The 12,144-nt window shown below is 42.4% G+C and overlaps 1 protein-coding gene and 1 pseudogene across 5 annotated transcripts in view; both read left to right on the plus strand.

The window, feature by feature from the left end:
- The window catches only part of LOC144369181 (mitoregulin-like), an 83,160-nt gene that overhangs the window by 8,599 nt on the left and 62,417 nt on the right, over positions 1-12,144 (plus strand). For 2 of the 4 annotated variants that reach the window (XM_078028327.1, XM_078028326.1), the window contains 2 exons: positions 1,003-1,127; positions 3,085-3,202. The exons of the other annotated variants lie outside the window; for them this stretch is intronic. The gene's annotated coding sequence lies outside the window, so the exon portion shown is untranslated. Of the gene's footprint in view, positions 1-1,002; positions 1,128-3,084; positions 3,203-12,144 lie in introns of those variants that run through there. 4 annotated transcript variants of the gene reach the window in all.
- Positions 1-12,144, plus strand: part of LOC144369179 (mitotic checkpoint serine/threonine-protein kinase BUB1-like) — a 79,731-nt pseudogene that overhangs the window by 5,170 nt on the left and 62,417 nt on the right. Inside the window, exons 2-7 of the transcript XR_013428671.1 lie at positions 1,003-1,127; positions 3,085-3,298; positions 7,664-7,755; positions 8,059-8,101; positions 8,971-9,055; positions 11,032-11,126. The product of XR_013428671.1 is annotated as a mitotic checkpoint serine/threonine-protein kinase BUB1-like (transcript). The remainder of the gene's footprint in view (positions 1-1,002; positions 1,128-3,084; positions 3,299-7,663; positions 7,756-8,058; positions 8,102-8,970; positions 9,056-11,031; positions 11,127-12,144) is intronic.

The raw sequence follows: 12,144 nt of genomic DNA on the forward strand, positions 1-12,144 counted from the left end.
GAATCATATTAGAAAAAAAACTTTTTATATAAATATTTTCATGAAGAAGAATGAATTGGAGTCGGTAAGTTCCTGGGTTGCATTAGAAATAAAGCCCAACCCAGAGGTGCTGAGTGGGGGCATGGTCTCCCAGGTGTGCTTCAGAGCAGAAGAGAACCTCCAGCCCTGCTGAGGTCTTCAGCATTAAGGACCCAGAAACCAGACACTGCCTTTCAAATGTGTGCATTGTATAATTTAGATGAGTTGCATTTTGGAGCCATTTTGATTTTAATCCCACTGTGGGTAGAGTCTAGCCCTCGGTGAGTGGAAGGAAGTCTCGTCTCGGTGGTGGCTCTTACAGCAATGACTGCCAGATTGGAGGAGCCAGCTTTACCCTTGGCCATCCCTTCAGGAGTTTTTTTTTTTTTTTTTTCCTATGGGCCTGAGTTTCATCTACGTGTCTAGGGCTAGAGGCTCATGGAGCAAGTGGAAGTCACCTGAAAGTGTCCCCTGCCTGTGTCTGAATCCTTGTTACTGCATCTGAGTGTCTCCTCTGCATTTCTGCAGTGACACAGAACTTTTCAACGCAGGAGGCAGGCTCGCCCCGAGTTTGAAAACCTAGTTAACCCATTTCACAGATGGGAAAACAGCCTTCAAAGGTGAAGAAACAATGTCTCTGTCAGTAAGCGGCAGAACCTGGGACCAGCCCTCTCCTTTCTGACTCTGGAGCCAATATCCTGTCAGACCCTGTCCCCTACTTGACTCTAGAGTGTCTGCAGTGCTCAGCAAAAAACAAAACGAAAACAAAACCATGTGGTTTTGTGTTTTCATTTGGCTTGCATTCCAACTCAATTACTTCACTACATTTCTTGTAACTCTGATGTATTTCCCTAAGGTAAGTATAATCTCACACTAGTCTTTATTTTGTCCTACAGCACTTACTGTGGTTTTTATTGTTATTTTTTTAAGATGAATGTAATTAGGAAACTAAAAATCATTTTTCAATGAAATATTCTCTCCTAGGCGGATGAGTCTGCACCCGTCAGGAACTATAATCAGAGAAAGGAGGAGGAGCAGAATTTTCTGGACAAGCTCACTCAACAGCTGCAGGCGCTTGCTGTGACCACAAGCAGAGAACATAGAACTGAGTATGCTATCTTCTTGCCTTCATTCCTTTCTTTCAGATATTATATTGCTATCATTTTTACATTTGATTCTGAAATAAATATATGCTATAACAGCATAGATATGAGGAAATGACCACAATGGTCTGAATAATGAGTAGTTATTGTGCATGATAGGACACGTCAAATCCCAAGAGAGATGTAAAGATGTGCACGTCCTAGTCTTTGCCCTCAGATTACTCAAGATGTAGTTGGGAAAGCAAATCAGAGGTGCGAGAAGCTACGTAAACAAGTGTTAAATAACTAGGATGACGCCCTGAGTGTCAGTGTTGATGGGTAAGGAAAATGACTTGCAGTGTCTACTGACAGGGTCCCCTTTCTTATAAATGTTTTTTAAAAATTTGAAGTAGACACATAATTGTTTTTCTGCTGGAGAGAATGTTAATAATCTCTCTTACAAATTACAAAAGACTTGTAGGTATAAACAAACCCAATTTGTAGGGAGCAATAAAATATCAATTATTTAGACCCTTCAAATGCTCTTCCCCAGCTTTTTACACTGTGGGAAAAATGGTAAGAATATTGACTCGAAGATTCTAGAATTTTCACTGAATTCTAGCATTAAGAATGTCAGAATAGCTGATATTTTACTTAACTTTTCCACCACAAACAACTATAAAAATCTGTGCAAATAAATAATATGCATTCTTTTCAAATGAACATATAACATTAGTCAAAATGAGCCATATAGGACCAGAGAGCAATTTTCAATAAATTTCAAAGAATTGAAATTGTATATATTTTTTGATCTCTTAGAATTTTATTAAAGCTCAGTGACAGAAAAATAACTAGATATCATTAAAAGTCTGCAAATTATGTTACATACTTTATCTGTATGATGCATTAATTCAAGAAAGTATTGCACTGGAAATTGGAAAATATTTCAAATGATAAAAATGTATGACTCTGGGGCTGGGTTGTGGCTCAGCGATAGAGTGCTTGCCTAGCACATATGAGACGCTGGGTTTGAGCCTCAGCACCACATAATACCTTTATTTATTATGTCCAACTACAACTAAAAAAATATTTTAAAAAGGATGTATGACTCATGGGTTGCAGCCAAGGCAGTGCTTAGAAAGGAATTCATGGCTTCAATGAATAATTTTAAAAGATACCAAAAATCAATTATTGAAGCTGTTAACTTAAGAAGCCAGAAAAAAGAACAAGGTAAACCCAAGGGAAAGGAAAAAATACAATGGGAACAGAAAACAGTGACATCAACAGATAAACAGTGGTGCATTCAGCAAAGCCAAACATTGACTTTTCTGTAAATATTAATCAAATTGATAAATTCTTAGCAACACTGATTAAGAGGAAAGAAATACAATAGTGATGAAGATAAATGGCTCTAGGTATATCCAGATACTCCAGTATACATTCAAGAGCTCTACCACTGAGCCACTGCCTCAGCCCTCATCCTAACTGGCTCTGATGGGAAGCTCACTGCAGGCAGACATTGTTCTAAACACTTTACGGATTGTCACTCACCTCATCCTCATGACAGCCTTAGGAGTCAGGTTCTGTTGTTATCTCAACTTTATTTATGAGAAAGGGAGAGCTTACAAGAAGGTCACCCACGGAAGAGAGAGAGCCAGAATCAAAACCCCCACTTGTGTTTCAAGCACTGTGTGAGAGCGCTCAAGCAGCGTGTCCTGAATGGGGGACCCAGGCCGGGGGTGGGGTGCTCTTGTAGCACAGGCCTCGATCATATGAACCGGCTCCTTGTCCACCCTCAGTCCTTCAGGTCACGTGTGCTCAGCACGGTTGTGGGAACCATTAGTTGTACTTTCCTTTCATTGCTTTTTTTTTTTGGCCAGCTCCAAAAATGGAACAGTTCTTCAAGGTACAGAGGTTCTGCTCCAACTGGGTTTGTATTCGCATGTTTTTCCAAGAGATCTCCTCATACAAATGCTTTTTGTAGAACTGATGTACTTACTGACAAAGAGGAAGATGAGGATTCTTCTGAGGAAGATGAAGAAGGTGAAAATGATGACGAAATGGAAGAAAGTGGTGGAGAGGAAGAAGAATCAGAAGAGGAAGAGGAACAAGAAAATGAATGTCCTAAACAAACAAGTAGAAAATATATTGCTCTTGGAGATTTTACTGCTCAGCAAGTTGGGGACCTTACATTTAAGGTAAGTAGAGAAGACGGGGACCTAGTGTAAGGAGAATGTTTCTAAAGGCTCAGTCTGTTTAAATAAGGGATTATGATTTACAAGCAGTAGTTATGTGAGAGTCTATTATTAAAGTTACCTGTTCTAAAGATGTGGCTTTAGTGTTGATAAATCTTAACAAGGGGTAAAATTTTATAATTAGTTTCTGAATGTCATATGTACCGAGTTATTCAGGTGAGTTAGGCAGTGTTCTAGCTGAGGTAGGGGGAGCACTATCACACTTCTTCCTGTTGGCTTAGACTTGAAGGGGCGCACGTCCATTCTAGGCCTGTGCATACATAAGTGGCAGGTGGGATAGAAAAATGAAGTTGTGGGGTCTTGTTTGTTTATGCAGAGCAGGGATCAGACCTGGCCTAGCCGGGCAGGTGATCTACCCCTGACCTACAGCCTCAGCCATGCAGGTGTGGTTTGTAAAGGATTTGAGACAGTTTTCTGCTAGTGAAATGATTCAAAGAAATTTTTTTTTTTTTTTGATATTTATTTATTTATTTATTTATTTTTTAAATTTTAGAGTGAGAGAGGAGAGAGAGAGAGAGAGAGAGATAGAATTTTTAACATTTATTCTTTTTAGTTCTCGGCGGACACAACATCTTTGTTGGTATGTGGTGCTGAGGATCGAACCCGGGCCGCACGCACGCCAGGCGAGCGCGCTACCGCTTGAGCCACATCCCCAGCCCCAGAAATTTTTATTGAATATATAAATCTTGATCTTTTGTTTAACTTCAAAGTGTGACACTCATTAATAGTAAAATATGCAAGAATATTGTACAAGTAATATCTTTATTGTTTTTTGTTTGGTTTGGTACCAGGGATTGAATTTGGGAGTGCTTTACCACTGAGCTACGTCCCCACCCCTTTTTATTTTTACTTTGAGACAGGACCCCTTGCTAAGTTGCTTAGAACCTTGCCAAGTTGCTGAGGCTGGCCCCAAACTTGTAGTCCTCCTGCCTCAGACTCCCAAGTCTCTGAAATTACAGGCATGTGCTACTGCACTCAGCTAATACATTTTAATTCATAGGTTTTTTTTTTAACTTTTCCTGGAAAAATGCCACCAATACTAAATAATAATGTATATTCTAAGAAAGTCTTTGCTTTTACATGTCTTCAGTAGTGGAAATTACTGTTTTTCAAGGATGGATTATATTTCGTACATGAACAAGTATTGTTTTCAATGGACAAGTATTGTTGAAAACATGGATTAGGTAGGTAGGAACATTGGGTAAACTATTTTTGTTTCAAAATAGGGCTTAACTTAATAGAATCATTTTTCTTCAGGGATTTATATGATACTCCTGGAAGAAATTTTCCAAAGAGAGACTTACAAATTCAAAAATATTTTCTGCAATAATCAAATTGCTAGAATAAGTACGGGTCCTCATAAATGCTTGTGGAAATGGTCCCCATTTGCATGTAGAATTTGAATGTGTGTTGAGCAACCCAAAGGAATGATTCATTTATAGTCACAAAGGTATTGGGGTATGGCAGTAGGGAAGCATTTGATAAAAGTTAGGATAAATATTGAATTAAGGAAGTATTTCCTTTTTTCAGTGTATATTTTAAAGCATTAGTAATGAAATGCTACTCATGACTAGTGAGCTTTATTTTTATTTTTAAATTTGTACTTTGTTTTGCGTTAAGAAAGGAGAAATTCTTCTTGTAATTGAGTTCCTGACGGAGGGGCGGGGTTATTCTCTGACACCACGGGTGTCATTTTCCATATCAGCTCCATAGCACCAGCCAGTGTCCAGCAACTCAGTTGGATTCTGGCCTTAACTCCTGGATTTAGCACAGGTGTCACACAGTAAGGGCACAGTTCCACTAGACTGCCCTATGTTCAGATGCCAGTCACATGTCCCAGCAGCCACTTGTACTTCTGACTGATTGGCCAAAAATTCAGAAGTCTCATCTCCTTCTGCAGGGGTCTCATGATTCCCTAGGGTGACTCACAGAACTTGGGAGAACACTTTCCTGTCTGTCCTCTGTATCTGAGGATACAGAGCAAAAATATCTTAAAACAGTTGCGTCTATATTGAACATGTACATTTCTTTTTCTTGTCATTATTTTCTAAACTATACAATACAATAATCATTTATTTGGCATTTACATTGTGTTAGAGATCATAAGTATTTTGTATATGATTTAAGGTATGTGGGAAGATGTATACAGGTCATATGCAAATACTGTATCATTTTATATAAGTGACTAGAGCATCCTTAGGTTTAGTATCCATGGGGATTCCTGGGACCAATCCCCTGAGGATACTGCGGGACAACTATACTTGGATGTACCAGTTTATTATAAAGGATGCAACTCAGGAACACCAGTGAAGAAGACGCACAGGGCAAGATGTTGAGGTGGGGCATGCAGGACCTAAGCGTGCTGTTCCCCAAAGCCTTTGTGTATTCACCCACCTGGAAGATACCGAAGCCTCAGCCTCCCGGGGGTTTCTATGGAAGTTTGTTTATTCTCATTAACTAAACCACTGACCATTGGTGATGAATTTAATCTCTAGCTCCTCCATCCTCCCTAAAGTTTGGAAGGAAGAGCTGAAGGTTCCAACCTCTAATCCCTTCCTGAAGCTGTCTAGGGGTCCTCTAGAGGCACCTCACTAGCCTGCACACTAGAATGGTTGAACTTCTTAGGAATAAGAAAACTTCTTATGGATAAGAATTCAGGAGATTCCAAGAGTTTTAGGAATTCTTTGCCAGCAAAAGACACAAATATATATTTTCATTACATTCATTAAGAAGTAAACAAATAGGGGGAATTATTTTTAATATTTTATATTGTCTAATATATCAAAAATATCGTTTCAACACATGATCTATATTTGGATATTGAGTTACTTGTTTTATATTAGGTTCAAAATCCAGTGTGTGTTTACGTGGACAGCACATCTCAACCTGTGCTAATGTGAAGAGCTCAGTAGCCACGGGTGGCGAAGGGCTATGCACCATGCAGGACAGGTCTAGGTGGTCCTTTGGAAGGCAGCAAGCATTCCAGCTCGTGGTGACATTTATTCAGGGTGTTTGCAACCTATAATCACCATCAATTATGCCACAAAGAACCTAAAATTAGCTTCTATGAGTTACCAAAAAATCTCCCCAAAGCAGCTCACCTGAGGTAGCTGCGTCTTCTCCCACACATGGAAGGAGTGTGGAGATGGCTTTCTGGTGCTGGTTCAGGCCCCACCTGCAACTCCATAGCTCCAAGTGAGGCAGCTCTTCCTGGGTTACCTCTTTAGTTAAGTCAGTGGCCAAATCCTTTAATGATTCTGAGCAGCAAAAGGAAAAAGAGGAAAGAATCAAGAAATATGAGCTGCTATCTAAGGAGGTAAAAAGTTTTCTGGAAGTTAGAAAACTTCAGCCACGTCTCGACGACCAGCATATTTAGTCCCCAGGCCACACCTAGCTGCAAGGGAGGCTGGCTGGCCAGATGGAGTCTCAGCAGACCCGATGAGTCAGTGGTTCTGCTAGAGAGGAAGAGGTGGAGGGTGGCCACCTGCAGCCTGTTTGGATCAGTCTGAATGTACCTCTTTGTAGACTCTTGGTTGTTCTTCTTGGGTGAAATCCTACATGCTTGTCAGTGCTTCAAAGGGTTTACACCTTTATATCTTGATTTATTTTGCCAATTTTGTCTTGGCAAAATTATGGCCTCCTATGTCAAGAGGGCTTATTTCCCCATGCATCTGCCGAGGCTGGCCAGTACCAGTCTGTCTTAGCCTTTGCCAATGTGGTCAACAAAACAGCCTCATAGTTTTTATTTGTACTTGTGATACTCCCAATGAGGCCGAGCATCCTTTCATTTGATTTACTACCATTTGCGCTTCTTCTTTGTGGATAACCAGTTCAGTTTCTTTGACCATTTTTCAAATGAATTTTTTTAAAAAATCTTTTTCTTGATTTATAAGAGCTTTTTATGAAATTAACCCTTAGAACTTGGTGTTAATGGTTTCTTTATTGACCTTCAGCTGCGTGTATTTTTTATTAGTGAAATCTGCTAGCATTTCCATTTATGATTTTTTAAATTTTGGTATCGTAACTGCAAAGGGCTTTACTCCACCTTTATTTTCTCTTATCAAAGGTAATTCTTTTAATTTTTTTCATTTGAATAAATTCTACCTGGGATTTATTTTGGTGAATTTGCTGTTTACTTTAGTCTTTGTCATTGTTTCACATAGTGAAGTTATCAGTCATGGGTTGAAATTTTTTCCCTGTCGCATATAAATTCCCCTCTGTGCCTGAAAGTTTCTGAAAGTCGTAACATTTTTATTGGTTGATTTTTGTGTTAGTTGGAAAGCACTTCCTGTTTCAACACTTTTCCAGCCCTGTGACAAAGAAGAGGAGCAGGCGACAAGTGAAGAGGGCAGTGAGGAGGACACCGGGGGGACGGAGGGTGAATCCGAAGCTAATCAGAGGTACAGAGCGCGGGAGAGCGAGCAGCTTCTGCCGACTTTTTATTTATTTTTACTATTAAAATAATGCAAGATTTTCTTGAAATGGAGTCAACTTATACCCAGAGAGCTTTTCATATTATTGTTGACCTAAAGGTCATGGCTACTTTAGTTCTGCAATTATTTTTAGTGCATTTAGTTCTAGCTTGGTCTCGCCTAGAGATTGTTTGGTCTTCAGAATCTACTGAGTGTTTGTACTTGTTCTCTGATTCGTGTGGTGAGGGGCAGAGGCTGCGCCTGCACTTACCTGCTCTTTCATTTCCCCAGAACTGATACTCGCCGCAGTGCTGTTCAAAAAGCTATCTCAGAGGTTGGTATCTGCTGTCTTATTAATAATACTTTATATTTGATGTCTTATAATATTTTTGGCAATGAAGACATTTGGGATGTCCTAAGTGTTCTATTACCTTTAGTTCTGGTTGAGTTCAGATTCAAACCAGGATGGAGACTCTTCTAGACTGCCTAGATCTACCCAGGCTCAGGTGTGGAAGGTGCAGGGCAGAAGGCTTCTCTTTCTGCCTTAGCAAGCCTGAGCTGCAACCAGCATTTCTCATTAGGGCTTCTGTACAAGAAGAGTAGATCATCTCATTCATGGTGTGATTTCAGAGCTCGGAATCTTTCTCATTGATCCTATCCAGATTATTTATCATTTTGGCAAAGGCTGGCATTAGATTTTAGTTATTATTTGAAAAGTCTGAAAAACCCAGAAAGGTAAGACACTATCTGTAATACTGTCATTTAAAAAAAATGACACGACAAAATGAAAATTCTCCACCCCGTGAGTAATCACCATGAACGGTTCAGTTAGCATCTTCTTGACCTTCTACTGCTCTTCTAACTCCCAAGGAGATGCTAGTGGTATCATCTGCTGAAAGGCAGTGCAGTTGGGGTGGGGGTGGAGCAGGAGCATTACAGTCAGAATGTACTTGAAGCAGTGATCTAGAAACACAAAGCTCTGCGCCCAGCACTATGTGGGCCCCAAGTCCTTGTGAGAGTGCAGATCCAGTGATGGCCACGTCCTCTCAGGAATTGGGTCACGTTGCAGCACTTTCCCGACACGTGCACATGGTGTTTTCCCGTTGGGTTGGGCTTGCTGTGGTGCTGAAGGGACACAGTGGGGAGGTGAGGAACCATGGATGGAAGCGAGCAGACCACTTTTGTTTGTCCTCTCTTCGGCAGATGAACACCGTGGGTGTGTTAACCAGCATGGGGGCTATCCCCGCAGGCTTCAGGCCTTCCACACTCTCCCAGCTGCTGGAGGAAGGTACGGTGGCGCTCGGCCTCTGCAGCCATGCTTGGAGGCTAATTTTTCTCTGGTAGCTAAAACAAGTTGAGGAAGATGCCGAGTCTCACTTCTCTTTGGAGCACGTCCTTTCCTTGTCCCTCTTGTGACCATAAGCAAGGACTCCAGTTCTATGAGAGGGCCATCTGTTTACCTGTGTTGTGGGCTCCAGCCCTTCCCTATTCTCTTTAATTGCCAGCCCTTTCCTGCTCTCTAGCCTGCCTGTCCTGCCTTCCCCTGCCACCACTGTGAGCAGCGCACCACAGTGCCAACGGCCCATCCCGTCCCAGCATAGTGCCACCAGCCCATCCCATCCCAGCGAGGAAGCCTCCCTTCCTCTGCTCCTCTTCACAGCAAGTGCTCTCCTGGAGCGTTCCGTGGGCTTTCTGATTCCTGTTCACCCTGGATTTCCCGCTACTTGGCAACTTTTGTCTAGAAGCTCATTTTGAAGGGGAGTCATGAGGGGCAGGCTGGCTCCTGTGTGCCTGAGCCATTAACTGTGGGTGGAAGGGCTGCTTCAAGGTTCCTTCTGCTGGGAAGGTTCTTCCTGCCCCTTCCCATCCTGTAGTCTCAGGGTCCCTTCTACCTTGGCAGCGATGCCCGCTCTGGCAGCGCGGCTTCCCTCCCACCCTGTGAGCACATGCACTAGTCTCATGTGCCTACTTCTCTGTTTCCCTCACTCAGCTGTGGTCAACAAGGATTCTCGGCTCCATTTGCAGCTCCTAGCACAGCCCATGGCACAGGGCAGGGACTTAAATGATTTCTTAAACAAAAAAGTGATTTTATAATAAATATTCTTCATGATAAACTATGGAAGAGAAGTATAAAAATGCTTATGTATCTCCCATATCCTGCGTGGGCAAGGGAATGGCTTCCCTTCGGAGGGATGGGCTGGCTGGGAAGTAATAGTTAAAAAAAAGTACCACGAGATGACCTCAGAACACAGGAAAGCAGTTTCAGAGCAGGGGCATCAAAGGGCAAAGCTGACCAGATGGGTCTAGCTCCTAACAAAGAATGGAGCCCGCGCTTGCTTTATTTATATTGGAACACATCAAAGACTTTTGGTAGAAAATTCTTCACCAAAGCAGGATAGAGGTGGGGACAGGTAGGCTGCTTCATTCCTGACAGGTCATACCCATCTCCGGTGCTGCGCAGGACCTTTTGGCAGAGTGGAGGGGGAGTTCACTTGCATTGGGTGGTCTTAATAGCAGAAGTGCCACTATAAGTTCCCAAATACGAGACCTACCCCCTCGCTGGCTTAAGTGTTGAAAAGGTCCTCGTGCATTTTGTGGATGGATTCCTGCACTTTTGTGTTAAGAAGTAAAACTAGGTTCTGGGGCCGGGCTCAATGTAGAGCGCTTGCCTAGCACATGTGAGGCACCGGGTCCATCCTCAGCACCACGGAAGAGTAAATAAATAAAATGAAGGTATTTTGTGCGTCTACAACTAAAAACATATATGTGAAGAAAGAAGCAGGGCTGGGACTGGGGCTGGGGCTCAATGGCAGAGCACTTGCCTAGCATGTGTGAGGTACCAGGTTCGATCCTCAGCCCCACATATAAATAAAAATAAAGTTACATCAACAACTAAAAAAATTTAAAAAAGAAGCAAAACTAATGGTTATGTATTTTTTCTAAAATATATAAAAAAATGTTACACATTTCTGCATTTTATAGAAATATTTGAATAAATCATCTTCACTGTGAAGCATGTTGTTGGTCTAAACTCTTTAAGATCTTCCTTAAAACTATCTTAAAGTAGTCTTTTATCAGTTTTTATCTTAAAATTTTGAGCATGATTCTATCTTGGTTCATCTGTCTTGGAAAGCAAGTTGCTAGTAAGCCCCTTGGCATTTTGGAAATATCTGTTTCCTAAATTTGTAGCATAATGTCTTAGACTTTTGGTTTTGAATTTCATTCTTCTTTTTATAAGAAAATAAAGGAAAGCTGTTTTTTCAGGGAATCAGTTTCGAGCAAGTTACTTTCTGCAACCTGACCTCACGGCATCACAGCTGGCCTTCAGAGATCTGATGTGGGACGCGAAAACAGGCACTGTGAGTACAGCGACAACAGAGATGCTGCAGCCTGGCTGCCGTTGTCCTGGGGCCAGCACATGAGTGACATGTGGCTTTAAAGCAGTGGTGTTCACATAGCCAAGGCAGCACCTAGACTTGGTCCCCTGACTCTGGTTTCTCTTAGCGGTTGTGCCCTTCTCCCATGGCCACAAAGGATGTAATACTGAGTCTCCCTGTTCATCATGCTTTACCTCAGTGTCTTCATCTGGGAACAGGGATGACAGTCCTCCTAACATCGAGCGGTTGTGAGAATTTATGAAGGCTTTGGCAGTGCCTGGCAGAGTATGAGAACGCAGTCAGTGTTGGCCAGCACTGTGCTTTGGATAGGTGCCCCACGGCCCATGGGTCAAGGCTTGCTGCCAGCCTGGGGGCTATTGGGAAGCGGTAGGACCTGGAGCTGGGGCCTAGTGAGAGGAAGTTACATGGCTGAGCCACACCCATGAAGGGATTGTAGGACCCCAGCCCCTGCCTCTCTCCCATCTGCTTCCTGGCTGCTGCGAGGTGACACATCACGCCACCATGTGCTCCCCGCTCTGATTCTCTGCCTTGCCACTGGCCCCAAAACAGTGGAGCCAAGCGAACATGGACTAAGACCTCTGAGACCAAGAACTAAGCAGACTTTGCTCTCTGCGAGCTGCTCATCTCAGATCTCTTGCAGTGGGAAGCTGCCAGCTCCGTCAGGAAGAGTGGAAGTGACATGATCTTAGTTGAGTGGGAATGAAAAAGTCGGCAGAACCTCATGATCACACTTTTTGGGTACCACCAAGAAAAAAAGATTCTTGCTATGCCAGTATTTGAAGTAGAATATGCTCTTGATCTTTAATTCTACTTTATATGTGCCTGTAACAGATATAAACTGCATTAGAGTATGTCACTCTCTTCCCATTTACCTTGACTTTACCCCTCAGTGTTGGCCGGGGTGGTAGGAAGGGGGGTGCAGAACTTGGTGCCCCTAATCCTCTCACCCTGAGCATCAACTGGCACCTTAGTAGGAGGT

Source organism: Ictidomys tridecemlineatus, chromosome 12 (assembly GCF_052094955.1).
Source record: "Ictidomys tridecemlineatus isolate mIctTri1 chromosome 12, mIctTri1.hap1, whole genome shotgun sequence".
Lineage (NCBI taxonomy): Eukaryota > Metazoa > Chordata > Mammalia > Rodentia > Sciuridae > Ictidomys > Ictidomys tridecemlineatus.